Source organism: Indicator indicator, chromosome 9 (assembly GCF_027791375.1).
Source record: "Indicator indicator isolate 239-I01 chromosome 9, UM_Iind_1.1, whole genome shotgun sequence".
NCBI classification, from domain to species: domain Eukaryota; kingdom Metazoa; phylum Chordata; class Aves; order Piciformes; family Indicatoridae; genus Indicator; species Indicator indicator.
Window position 1 is genome coordinate 25,043,359 of NC_072018.1, and position 13,363 is coordinate 25,056,721.

A 13,363-nucleotide genomic window follows, 5' to 3' on the forward strand; every position below is an offset into this window, starting at 1 on the left:
ACTTTAACACACTACTGGTAGGACTTCAGAGAAGTTACGAATTATAAGACATGGTAGTATAGAACATTTTCAAATAAAATGACAAGTAGAGTCTAAAAGGAAGAAGCATCAGTAAATCAGGAAAAATAAAAGGGCCCAGTAGGAAATAAGGTATACAAAATAATAAATGCTAAAGAATAGAGAAACCTACCTGGGTTATACCTTGGAGCATATGATCATGTGACATTAACTGGTGCAGAACTATTAACTGGATCAGGTCAAAGACAGTTCCTGTCAGCTGATGATTTGGCCCTCTACAGAGAACCAGACAAGGACAATCAGATAGCATCCTGACTGCTTTTCTGGGGCTGTTTTCCCCTTCAGAAAAGGGGCAACAGGAATAAAATAAGATGGTATCATAAATTAAAAAGAAGAGCGGGATTAAAGACAAAAAAACAAAAACAAAAACAGATGAAGAGCAAGAAATAAGAACAAAGAGACAAGGCAAAAGGCAAGATAAGATGAAAATATCCACAGGTTAGTGGAATACATTTTATTTATTCATGAGCTCTGTTTTATTATGTGTCCTTGGCAGACATCCCACAACTGAAATTTGAAAGACATAGAATGATGAGAGTTTAGAGGCTTGAGCCTTGTTTCTAGTCATTAGCCTTAGGCAGATCTATTTAATAGATGTGCCCTGGTAGCAAGTAAACAAGTTCTTTAAATCAAGAGCCTTTAGACAGGAGTCATGCTGCAAGCAAATGGGCTTAGCCAGAGAGAGATTCTGGGAGAAAAGACAATGAGCAAGCACAGTCACAACCCATTTTCAAGTAACCAAGAAGGGACAGGCTGTTAGGAAAGATACTGCCCAACAGCATACAGTCTGCTTCTCACTCTGACCCTAGATCACACCAGATTCTGTAGAGCATCTGCCTTTTACACACACTCCCTGGCACTTATTTTACCTGAGACCATGTGGGGCTCAGCTTGCTCAGCTGGCAGAGAGGAGGGATGCAAATAGCAGGCAACCACAGGATCAGTGGCAGCAGTCTCTGGCAGTGATCCCAGCACAGATGTGTCCAACGCTGGCTTCGCTGGGGGCCCAGCCAGAACAAAGAGCACACCTCTGGCAGATGCACCAAGCTGAGCCGGGAAAGCCCGGCTGCCTCCACTCTTCATACAGGTTTAAGGTACCTCTGCAGATCAGCTCAGACACTGTTGAACCTTGTTCTGCATTGAGGCTGAATCTGGCTCATGGTCTTGGCACTGAGTATTAATACTTCATTTTACTTTGCCTATAGCTGTAATTGCACTGGTAAGGCCATATTGGTGGCTTAATGCTGATTTATCATCTACTCAGGTAGATGATCGTTCTATGTTTCTTGCCCTGGGAAATCTGCTAAGTCCTGGAGAGGATGAGCAAAAGGAACACTTCTCCTTCAGGAGTGCTCTGTTTCTAGAAAGGACATTTTAGGAAAACATCTGACCTCACCTGTCTTAGGAATAATGCTAGGAATAATACCAGAGTTTGTACCTGTTCAGCTGAAAACCACTCTTCATTGATTTTCTTTTGCCCACACTCACAAACAAGAAGTTGAAAGGCTGCTACCATTTCTGTGGGCTGCCTTAGTGCTGAGATGAATTACAAGACACAGCCATTTAGATACAGTGTTCAAGGAAGAAGGTCTCTTCAAAAAGACCTTTAATGTCCTTTGCTATGAATACATATAGATTTCTCTTATTTTAAGATCAACCTAAACAAATCTGTTCAGCCTGTACAAAGATCTAACAGATAAGTAAAGAACTGTGGAACTTAGGAAATTTAGATACTATTTCTGAACCATTCTTCTTCAATTCCTACAACTGGAAGAAAAAAAAAAAAGTGAAATAATTAGATTGCACCTCTTTATAAAAAGAACTTTATTTGAAATCTGTGGATAAAAAGCACCATAAAAAGCTAGGTATGATCACTGTCAGTTAAGGCTCTTTTATCATCATTTAGCTACCTATCTACACACAAATAATTTACACAGTTTCAGAATGTAAATCATGTCTAGCCACAGTGCTACCTCAGCTAAAGTTTAGATACAGAAATTGGAAAGTTTTTTCCTTATTAGCCAATCATCTGCCACTCCTCCAAATACTACCTCCTTTTTGAGCAGTGAAATCTAGAAAAGTAGGAGGCAAGGAGGAGAGGATATAGCTCTTTATAAAGAAACCTCCATTCTCATCACAAATGATTACTGCTTTCAACACTGCTGCAACGGGCCACTTCCCCCAGTTGCAGAGAGTAAATACACCTTATGAAATTGAATGACCACCTTTGCTTCTTAGTGAGCTTAGGACATCAACACCAATCAAAACCTACCAAAACCGTGGACGATTTAACCCTAACTGCTTAGAGCAGAGAAGGATTTTGCAAAATGTTACCATCATGACCGAGGATATTAGGAATGTGGCGCGCAAGACATGCCTCTGAAAATGAGATGTTCCCAATGTATCCCAGATCAGAAACCCAGAATTTGACACACATGTACCCTCTGAAAATCCTAGCTCGTGTACACAGTGTATTCTTGACTCCTCTGTCCTCTTAGGATGTTAGCCCAAGTACCTTATGCCATCTATTGGCCTAGACCAGCGAAGGATGCTCTGAGGAGAACTTTAATTCTGGGAAAGCAACTGTGTTAAAAGGGATCTGTCAGTAGATCTGTAAATTCTGCTAATGGAATCAATACACTACTGCTGCTGCTGCTCAGATCTTGAGGTCTATCTTCCCCAGTAGACACTCTGAGTTCGGCTCCCAGAATAACCAGCAGTTGTACTTTGCATTAGGCAAAAGAGAAATAGTAGTGACACACGGCTATCTCACTGGCAAGAAAATCCAGAAAATGAGCAGTGAGCATATTCGCTGCCTTATAGAAGACTTTTTACAAAAAGAGAAAGCCTCTTCAAAGTCCACCTAATTTAAAACCATGTAAACTGACCCCAACTTAGTCTACTTTAAATCAGCCACTCAGAGGGAACGGACTTCTCCCACATTTCTTTAGCTGTAGAGTCTACTGACGTGACTCACGGATCCTTAAATACAGTATAGTTTTTAATCTAAATGCGTTTTTAAACGGTAAGTCAGAGCTCTGCAATGCGAAAGGGACTCGGGGGCATCTCTATTGATCTGCTCCCGCACGGTCGCAGAGAAGTCGTCAGGAAAACCGCGCGGCCGCCCTGTCAGCGCCTGACCCCACATGGGCGCCGAGGAGGTCCCCATCGCTGCTCCCCATCCTGATCACCACCGCCTCCCCAGAACCACCTTCCCTCGAGGGATGGGAGAGGAGCTGAACGTCCCGAGCGGAGAGTTCAGGGCAAGACTCTGGCGGAGCAACGAAGCCCGCGGAGGTTCCCCCGGCGCCGGGCTGCATCCTCCCCCGCCTCCTCCTCCTCCCAAGGCTGCTTGTCCTGCAAAACCCCAGGAGAAACCACCGCACCTCCGGCCCCGCGCCGAGCCGATCCGAGCCGATCCGAGCCGGGTTGCACTCCTTCCCCAGGGAGCCGGGAAGCCGCCCGCCCCGGAGCCGTCACGCTGAGCTGGGGAACCAGCACTGCCTACCTGGAGCTGCGAGCCGCCGCCGGCCGCCTTCCTCCCGGCACCGCGGGGCCACACCGCGCAGCCAGGGCTGGGAAGGGAACGAAAGCGGAGCGGGCGGGATCAGGCGAGTCCCCACCCCGGCCTCGGGCATCCCCGGGCCTCCGCCCCAGCGCCCCGTTCCCGTCCCGGCGCCGCAGCAGGCAAGCACTGTCCCGGCGGGGCGTGAACAACAGCAGGGCCGCGCTGCCTCCGCCTCTGAGGGTCCCGCAGCGCCCTCGGGGAGTCCCGCTCCCCCTCCAGGATTCTGCACCGTCCTTGAGATCTATTGCCTTGCCTTCGAGTGGTCCCTCACCGCGCCTGGGCGTCCTGTCCCGCACTCGGGGGTGCTGCTCCGTGCTCCCTGTAAGTCCCGTCCCGCACCTGGGGGGCCAGCACTACACTCGAGGGTTCCATATCGTTCCCGGGGGTTACGCTGGTGCCCGGGTGGTCATGCTCAGTGCCGTCCCGAAAAGTGCCGCTCCATGCCCAGGGGATCCTGCTCCATGGCCCCGGGGAGCCCCGCCCCGCACTGCCCCCGGGGGTCCCGGAGAGTTCCCTCACTTTGTCTGTCGTTACCGCACCGCATCCGTAGGGTCTCACTGCTCCCGGAGAGTTCCACTGGGTCTTTTATTAGTGTAATCTCCCTCTGTGCCCTCGGGGAAACCCGCACCCACCCATACCCCGTCTCCAGAGCACACGTGGGGACCTGGCTGCTCCGTTCCCTCCAGCAGCCACCTACCAGGCACCAGCAGGCTGTTCCCCTCTCTCCCACGACTCGGAGAAAGGCGCGGAAAGAGCGGCAGCCCGCCTGGAGCGGAGGATGCTGCTGAGGCTGAGGCTCGGGACAACCTCCTCCTGCCCCCGGGCTGCGGCACCGCGGCGGAGCAAGTTCTGCGTCTGCCGCGGGCCTCCGCGAACTGGGCTGTTAAGCTTCTACCTGCCCGCTTTTGTGCAGCGACGCTGCCAATTACCACGCAGATAATGGCAACGCGAACGGGATTGATCTGTTATTGATTATCCACTACTCGGTTGCTGAAGTGGCAAATATATGGCGTTATTTGTCGGCTGTACGAAGAGAGATGCGGGGTGTCCCTCCTATATGCTGCAGAGGAAAGTGATTTCTTCTCCATATTATATCCCAAAGCAGTTGTCTATAGCAGGGCTCATTCCTGCCTTAGTGAAAGGCAGAGGGCAGTGGGAAGCCAGGGCTCTCTGAAGGTAACTGCAAAGCACAACTGTGCCAACCTTTGGAAATGTAACATTTTTCTTGTTTCATTGGTATCATTCTGAAAATTCACAGGGATGATTGTGGAGGTCTATCCCTGCATTACAACTTTGGACAAAAAATAAAGTTTTTTCTGCACTTTTGGCAAGCTTTTCCAAAGTTTTAATTTAAAAAGTCCTCTAAATCATTGACTTTGTCATATCCACCTCCAAGATTTGGGGGAAAAAATCAAATATGTGCAGTAACAATTTCTACCTGTGTTTTAGTTGTGTTGTTTTTCTTGTTTGTTTCTGTTTTGTTTTCCTAATCAATATTTCCTTGGGGGAAAAAAAAAACATGCACAAATGTCAGAAAATTCTCCTATTTTCTTCTTGAAGGGGTGTTGTTTGTGTTTTGGGTGTGGTTTTTTTTGTTTGTTTTTTTGTTTTTTTTTTTTTTTGGTTTGGTTTGGTTTGGTTTGGTTTTGGTTTTTTTTTTAGAATTCATTACATGTTTTAAGGAAAATAATTCAAATACTTCTTGTTGTGGAGTCAACATAAATGCTCACCATGGTCTTCTGCTCCTGGTAATCATTTTGAAGTCTTACAAGTGCCCTCATTTGTGAAGACTGAGGAGAGTGGGCTTGCTGGGATAGTATATTTCTCTCTGGTTGTGTTTACTGGTGTTCTCTTAAGTTAAAATTCCTATGCAGAAAAGGTTCTTTTTCTTGTGACTTACAGTGTTTAGTTATATTAATAAAGTCTTTATCACCTTCCTGTTTCTTTAAGCACAGAAGTTTTAATAACTGCAAAATAGGCCTTGTCCTTGTATTACATCAGCCCTTCAATGTTGTGCACAGCAATTTGCCTTTTTTATAAGCTTCTTCAAATATCATAATCAACCAGCAGTATATATATATTAAGATCAAAAGTAATGACCTGCATGGAATGGCATTTAGTTACAGAAAGTTTGTGAGAAAGCAATACATTGAGTGCCAGGTGAATTCCTCAGAACTGTTCAAATACAAGAATGTGAAGAGAATACTTCCTGAACACAAATGAGGTCACCTTTGTGGGTCATTTGGTGATTTCAGCATAAAATTTGAAAGATGCTGCAGAAATAGTTACTGACTTTGGAAATGATACTGCAGCACAGCAGCCCATCACAGTTACACAACCTAAGTCATCACAGGGAAGAATGTGAAATACTAGAAACTGCCCTCATCAGAAGGGTACCCATGTTCCTGTAACACCTGGTGAGATATGTCATGGCAAAAGGGAATGTGGTGGGCTCATTGCTTAAGGTAACTTGTCTGATGACACTGATGACCCTATCCTTTGCCACTGTTGTGGCCACTGTATGTGTCCCATGGTCTTGCTCTGACTCGCGTAGGGGCCAGAAATGTGCTCTTGGCTTCTCAAGGAGCCTCTCAATTCTGCAACCTGCATTATCATAACTTAAGGCTCCTTACATCAGAATGAGCTTGGATTGCTCTTTTCTGGACTGCAGACCCAGTCCCTTGGGGGCAGCACATTTAGAAATGCCAGTTTGCTCCTTCCAGTGCTCTGCAGACCTATACATCTTGTCTGTTTTATCTGCATCAAGAAACATCACAAGATTTGGGAGTTGTATTTATTTTTGTATTTGATGCATCATGGTTTCTTTTCACATAAGCAGCATATGAGCACTGAGCTGTCTGAAGGAGCATCTTCCCTTACAAAGCAGTTTTTCATTTGCTTCCACTAACCCACAGCAGCTTCACAAAGCTGTGATCATGCTTTTACACAGAGGGCTGACTTGAAGTTTTTGGCAGGTTTTTTGCACCTTCATATGAAAACATGCCTTGGAATTTGCTTGACTTGCTCATCTGGAAAAAGAGAGAGATCATTTCTAGCTTCCTGATGCAGAAAAGCTTACTGGCAGCACTTTATGGTGGGCATAAGCTTAGCTGCTGGCAGTGGGGAAAAGAGATCAGGGGAAATCTAGTCTCTGACACCATCACCTTCATTGCACTGCAGTGTTTTATGGTATTGCAAAATGGTGTTAACTCTTGCTCACCAGATTAAAATGATTGTGAGATGAAAACTGTTAGGGAAAGCAGCATATACAAGGCTGGCTCACAGTACCTTGTGCTCCAACCAAAGGTCAGCCAAAAATATTCGTATTCTGGGATGAATCATTACAAAGTGTTCAGACCGGTTTTTACAAATATTAACTCCTTCAAAGCTGCTGGTAATAAATTAGCTTATGACAAGACTGTATTTTTAAGTCCCTCTTAGGATGAGAAGGTTTTCACCAGTGGAGTGATAGAGTGCACTAGTGAACATATGGCTATGTCAGAAGGGATTGTGGCCCCCTAATAAAATGGCTCACATCCATTTTATGGCTCTCTAAAGCATGCAGTGAATGTCTCCGAAGTCAAGCTGCCACTGGCTAATCTAAACTGGAAGCAACAAATCCCTGGGCACTGTTGTGTGTGTTTGTTGTGTTTGTGTAATGCTGCCATCCCTAGGGGCTGGCCATTTCCCCCTCTGTTTGTTTCCTTCACTGAATTGCCTTCATTCAACCAAATTCTGTCAGCAGTTACACCAGGGGGACTCTGTTAAAGGCAAACAAACTCAATGTTCTTCCTCCACAAGTGCTCATAATTTAAACTGCGCAGCTGTGGGACAAATTGGGAGCAACTCTGCCTAAGGTACTTTCTTGCGGAGAAAAAAAAAAACAAAAAACAAAACCAAAAAAACCCAACCCAACAACAACAAACCAAAAGCAATTAGAATGGCAATTCTTCTGTCAGCAAGAGCTGAATCTGATCTGCTCTGCCTGCTGTAATCCCACTCCAAACTCCAGGAGTATACATGGGACAGGGACTGCAACATCACTTCCAGTCCCTGTAGTACTTGCTGATGTACATCCACAGCCACCACACCAGTGAGCACAGGGAGTTGTCATTTGCTGAACAATGACCCATATGAACCGCAGCTTTTCACTCTCCCATTGACTGACACCGTTCTGAGTGCAGAATTCTGGGTTTCATTTGCACTCTGTTTGGATGCAAATTGTTTCATTCACTTGAGTTTTACACAAGGTTTGCAGTACATCCACAGAGGCTCAGTTCTGTTGTAATATTAGGAAGATTTTCACACTGACACAGGTGAGAGGTAGATTAGAAACAAAGCACTCCTGTACTTGCTTTTTGTGTGCTTAATCTTGGGACTGTCTATGCAATTTTGATTTAAGATTGGTTGGAATTTACAACTTCTTCTATTATTTAGGTCAGGAAGAAAAACTTTGTAAATGATAGGATGTCCCTACTTAAATAGCCTGAGAAAATAACTTCATATAATGCAACACTGAACCTTTAATTCACTAAATAATATACTTCTAATAATAAGAAGGTATCATCAAGAGACAGATAAAGAGTTTGAAAGGGTTCGTGAGGCACCATGATCTGGTAACTTGAGGAAACACTACAGCCTTTAAAGAACTAGGAACAGAACTTAGAGCTCCAAATATGTTACTGACTTTCAATGCTGAGTTTGGTAGTGAAGTATGAGTAGTCAGAGGAGAATACTGCTAGCATTTGAATTTAAAAGCATCTGTAAATATTTTTGGGAATATGTGAACAATACCAAATCTTCAATCAAGCAAAAGGAAACAAATTTGTCAGTGCCAGGTACTCCCTGATTGTCAAGGCATTTCTTAGGAAAATAGGGCAATAAACATGTGCATTAAGCACATCTAATTTCTGGAAAGTATGTTTTGCATTTATTCTGAAAATATACTAATACAGAGGCTTGTTTAATTGAGGGTGATGGACTACAAGTTATTGAGTCACTGTTCAGTGGAATGTTTCTTAACTCAAAGTAGTCTGAAATTAGAGTTTGATTTGTAGCAGAGTAGGTCTAAAGTAGGGGTTTGGAAGCACAATATAGAAATAGCAACTATCATTACACAGGCTGCTAATACAGTAATTACACACTGGATTTGTAATCTGTCTTGCTTGTCACAGCTGAATTCTTGCTTACAATCAATACACAAGGCATTTCAGTGCTACACCTTTAAAAAATATAATTGGAAAGCATACTTACTGAGGTAAAAGACAAGGTCTTTCAGTGGGAGAAGGATATCTGTAAAGAATTGTGAAGAAGGTTCATATGCAATTTTTTTATTTCTCCTATAAGTTTACAGGGGGACAGTACTTAGAAAAATGAAATAGAAGGTGGGGTCTTCTTTCTCTAGTCTTCTTTCTCTTTGTATTTCTATTTTTGCCATCTTTCTTCTTGGTTTTCAGCTTTATCATTATTCAGTGTTACTATCCAGACACAAAAGTTCATTTGGGTGGATGTGATACATCAAGTACACAGGAAGATATCCTGAAGATTAGGTAAGAAGTAGGACTATAGAAGGAAGCAAAAATCAGCATTTGAAAGGCAAGATAAACAAAAATAAATAGAGAAATTTTAAAGCTATAGCAGTGTTTCAATTTTTAAACCTTAACTTTTATACCTTTTTATTTGCTAGTTCTCTTCAGAATGACAATACTTTTTCTTCTAGTTTCTTTTCTTTTCCTTTTGGGGATTTGTCTTTTCCTTGCATTTCTGTTCAGTGTAGAAGTCCTTGACTTGTCCATTTCTCTGACTTGACATCAGTCACCAGCTTTGTGGTTGAAAGATAGAACTGCAAATATTTCCTTCAATACTTAAGAGAAAAATGTGCCAGGAATCAATCTTGCTATACAGGCATATAGCACTAATTATTGAGATGTAAGTGTATTTACATTTGAAAGCATTCCACCTTGCTCTTCTCATGAATAATGAAAGAAGTTACATCATTCTTGTGCATCTGGGTTAGTCAAACAGAATCTTTGGAGAGCATGAGGGGACTACTACATCTTCATTACCATCCTGTGCTTACTTACTGTTTTCTGGGGGGAAAAAATAAAAGAGCACTAAAAAATAAGAACTTTGTCAATGTTTCATAAGTTGCTATTCTGAAGAATCTGTGGAGGTATACCATTGATGCAATGACTATATAAGGTCCAAAGAGTGTCAATACAGAAGACTTTCAACTCTAGAAATATTGCATTTTAGTTAAATTATGTGACATCCACTCATTAAATTTCCTTCAAAGGCTAGATCTTCAGTTGGAGCTATTCAGTTAGGACCTTCATCTATCAGTGGCAAGTGATTTGTGACAAGTGATTTATTCCAAGTATTTTAGACACGTACTTGGTGAAAGAACTGTTGTGGTTTTGTTGTTTTGGTTTGGGTTTCTGGTGTTTTTTTGTTGTTGCTTGGTTTGGTTTGGGTTTTTGGGGGTTTTGTTTGGGTTGGGTGTGGTTTTTTTCTGTTTGGGGTTTTTTGTTTGTGCTTTTTGTTTTGTTTTGTTTTGTTTTGTTTTTGAGGTGCTCATATTCCTCCTGGAAAGCTTAAGCCTAATGACGTAGGCTAAAAATCTAAAGTCAAAATATTGAAAGTATTGTAAAGTGAATTATATTCTATGTGATTAAAGAGCAAAGAAATAATCACAGAATCACAGAACATTAGGGGTTGGAAGGGACCTCCAGAGATCAAGTCCAACCCCCCCTGCCAAAGCAGGATTACCAAAGCAATACATCCAGGTGGATTTTGAATGTGTCCAGAGAAAGAGACTCCACAAACTCTCCGGGCAGCCTGTTCCAGTGCTCCATCACCCTCACTGTGAAGAAGTTTCTCCTCGTGTTGAGGTGAAATCTTCTATGTTCAAGTTTGTACCTGCTGAAATTTCTTTCTGTTGAAGACAAAAGGTATTTACATGATTTTTCTTTTTGTGATTTAACAGTTATGGAAGAAGAACTTAAAAAAATGGCAACACCAACAAAATTACCAGACAGCCCATTGCAGATGAGACACTGAAGTTCTCAGTGACAAACCAAGAAAAAACATTGATGTTCAAGAAGGAATGCCTGCTCTGTTCTCAAAAGAAATATTAACCATCCTCGTCACAACATCTATAAACTAAAAATATAGAGGTTGAGTGGAGAAAGCATACTAAATGAGGTATTTCACCCAGTTTTGCAATCAACTGTAAAGCCCTGCTTTGCCAAAGTCTTCTCTGGCCACTATAAAAAATTTTCCATCAAATAGCAGTATGTTCTATTGCATTATTCTCAACGTACTCTATAGTGACTTCAAAAATCTCCCTGAACCTAGAACATTACATCTTTGAAACCTCAGCTTAGAACTCATACCAAGTCCAATGCTCAGCAAAGAATGCTTAAATATGGCACAGACTGTACTGGTAAATAGTGATTATTATTGGATTACTTTTTTCATTACATGGACCTCTTCTCTGGGGCTTCTGTGCCCATTTAGAAATAGGCTGTATTTCATATAGCTTTATTAACAGGGCATATAACATAATGCAGTCTTGTGCTGCTTAAAGGTAGGAGCCATTTCACATCCAGCAGTCCAAATGCAGCAAGGAGATATGCCTTTTACTGAATCCATCTGCTCAGAGTTTTGACTAGAAAGAAGAGAGAAAGATATCATTAAGGTAATTGGTCACAGTTTGGCTATGAGCCATCAAGAGAGCATGACCATAGAAACCCCAAGATATTTTCAACAGAGAGAGAGAGAAACATTCATATCATTATACACAGTGCTGGTGAAAACTCATCTGTATTCTGATCATCCATAGTACAGAAAAAGATGCTACTAGGATGTGCAAAGGAAAGCAGACTCAAGTGTAAGATAGGATGAGAAAGACTAGGATGCTTCAGTCCACAAAACGAAGAGTAACGGTGAGTGTGAGCTGTCCTTTTGAAAATGAGAACTAAAACCAGGAGGTGAATAAGAGGAATTTAGGCTCCATATCTGTACTGGTACAAGAATAAATCAATATAAACTGCTCAAGAAGACAACCAGGATAAAAACTAGAACATTTCCAAATGTCAGGAAAATAAAGATCTGGAATGTTCTTTCATTAGAGAGTTGAAGTTGGGGGTGGGGCGAGGATAGGGGGAAAAAAATCATTGCTTTTGAAGTGGATTTCAATCAGCTGAAGAAAGTGATTGTATGGAGAATTGCCTGTAATAATGAGGTATTAAGTACATGGATTTATGGACGCTAAACTTCTTCCCAGTCCTGAGATTTTTTTAAGTGTACCACTGCAAACAAACGTGGAAAACCTCCAAAGTAACAGCATTTAACATTCACATAAAGGAAGCCGTGAATAGTTACCCTGATCAAAAGCTCTTTTACTGATATATCTATTTTCTTACATCGATTAGAGTCAGGTGCTTTAGGAACTGCTTCCTTCAGCAACAAACATCTATTTATATGCCCAGTTTGAATGTGGAAACACTAAATGAACATAAATGAAAGCAATACATCTGATGAGACTGGGCTAACCAAAGTAAAAACAGGTGGGCCAATTATAAATCAGCTATAGAGCAACCTGATTGCTTAATGGGAAGATACATGAATCCCATAATGAGCTTAGGTTTAATGACACTTCTTGTACAAATGCTTAAATAGAGCAGAACCCAGTGAAATATTTATTAATTTGGATTAATTCTGAGTGTTCTTTCAGAGTGTCAGAATACGAACTTTTGAATGCCTGCAGGTGTATGACATTTTTTGGATCCCTATAACACTTGGATTTTTCCAGATACCTGAGTTAAAATAGTTGCAGCAGAATCTGCTGTTTTATTAATACTTTCTTGAACAACAGCCAGTGCTTAGTGCTTTGCAAGAGGAAAAAACAACAGACATTGCTTTAAGGAGGTGAAGACATTCAAAGCACATAGTGCTTTCTCAAAAGAAAATCAACATCAGCATTGCTTCCCAGTCCTGTGGTGTAAAGAGATTGCAAATCAGCTCAAAGCAAACTGCTTTGCAAACATACAAGATTCACTTGCTACACATAGATCTATGAGTAGTCCTGGGACATCAAGCAGACTAATATGCAAAATTATCATTGTTTACTCTTATATTGATGTTGAAGTACTGCTCTTTAATTTAAAAATAATGTTGAAAGGGCCACCCTTCAACTTATGTAAAATCATATCACTGAGTCTAACATGGTTTTATTCCTAAGTTTTGCCACTAATACCTATGTAATCTAGAAGAACATATTTTTATGTTGTTTAGATATGGCAATTATACCATGAAAAATTCAAGCCACAATTCTCTAGCTCTTCCCCCTGTTTTTCTCCTCTTCTTAGAGTCAGGCCTGCTCTTGCTGGGCAGTATCACAGGCTCAGGCTTAGAAATTAACCTGGAAGTTCAGCAGTAGTAGTTTTATAAACAGGCAAGGATATTAATCAACTAAATCACCATTTTCAGGAAGCTTCTCTAATAGTCACATGACATGATACAATCACATTTTACAGATGCCTCAATTGGGCATTTGGACTACAGACGTGTCATCTAAGTTCAAGAGAAGGGTAAGTCATGCTCCCTTCTGTTCAAGGCTGCCAGATCCTGCCTGTCTCTGCAATAACTGGCAGAAGTCAAAACATCTACTGTGCTGAAAATACATTGTTTGACAATCTGTTATCAGTAGCAGTA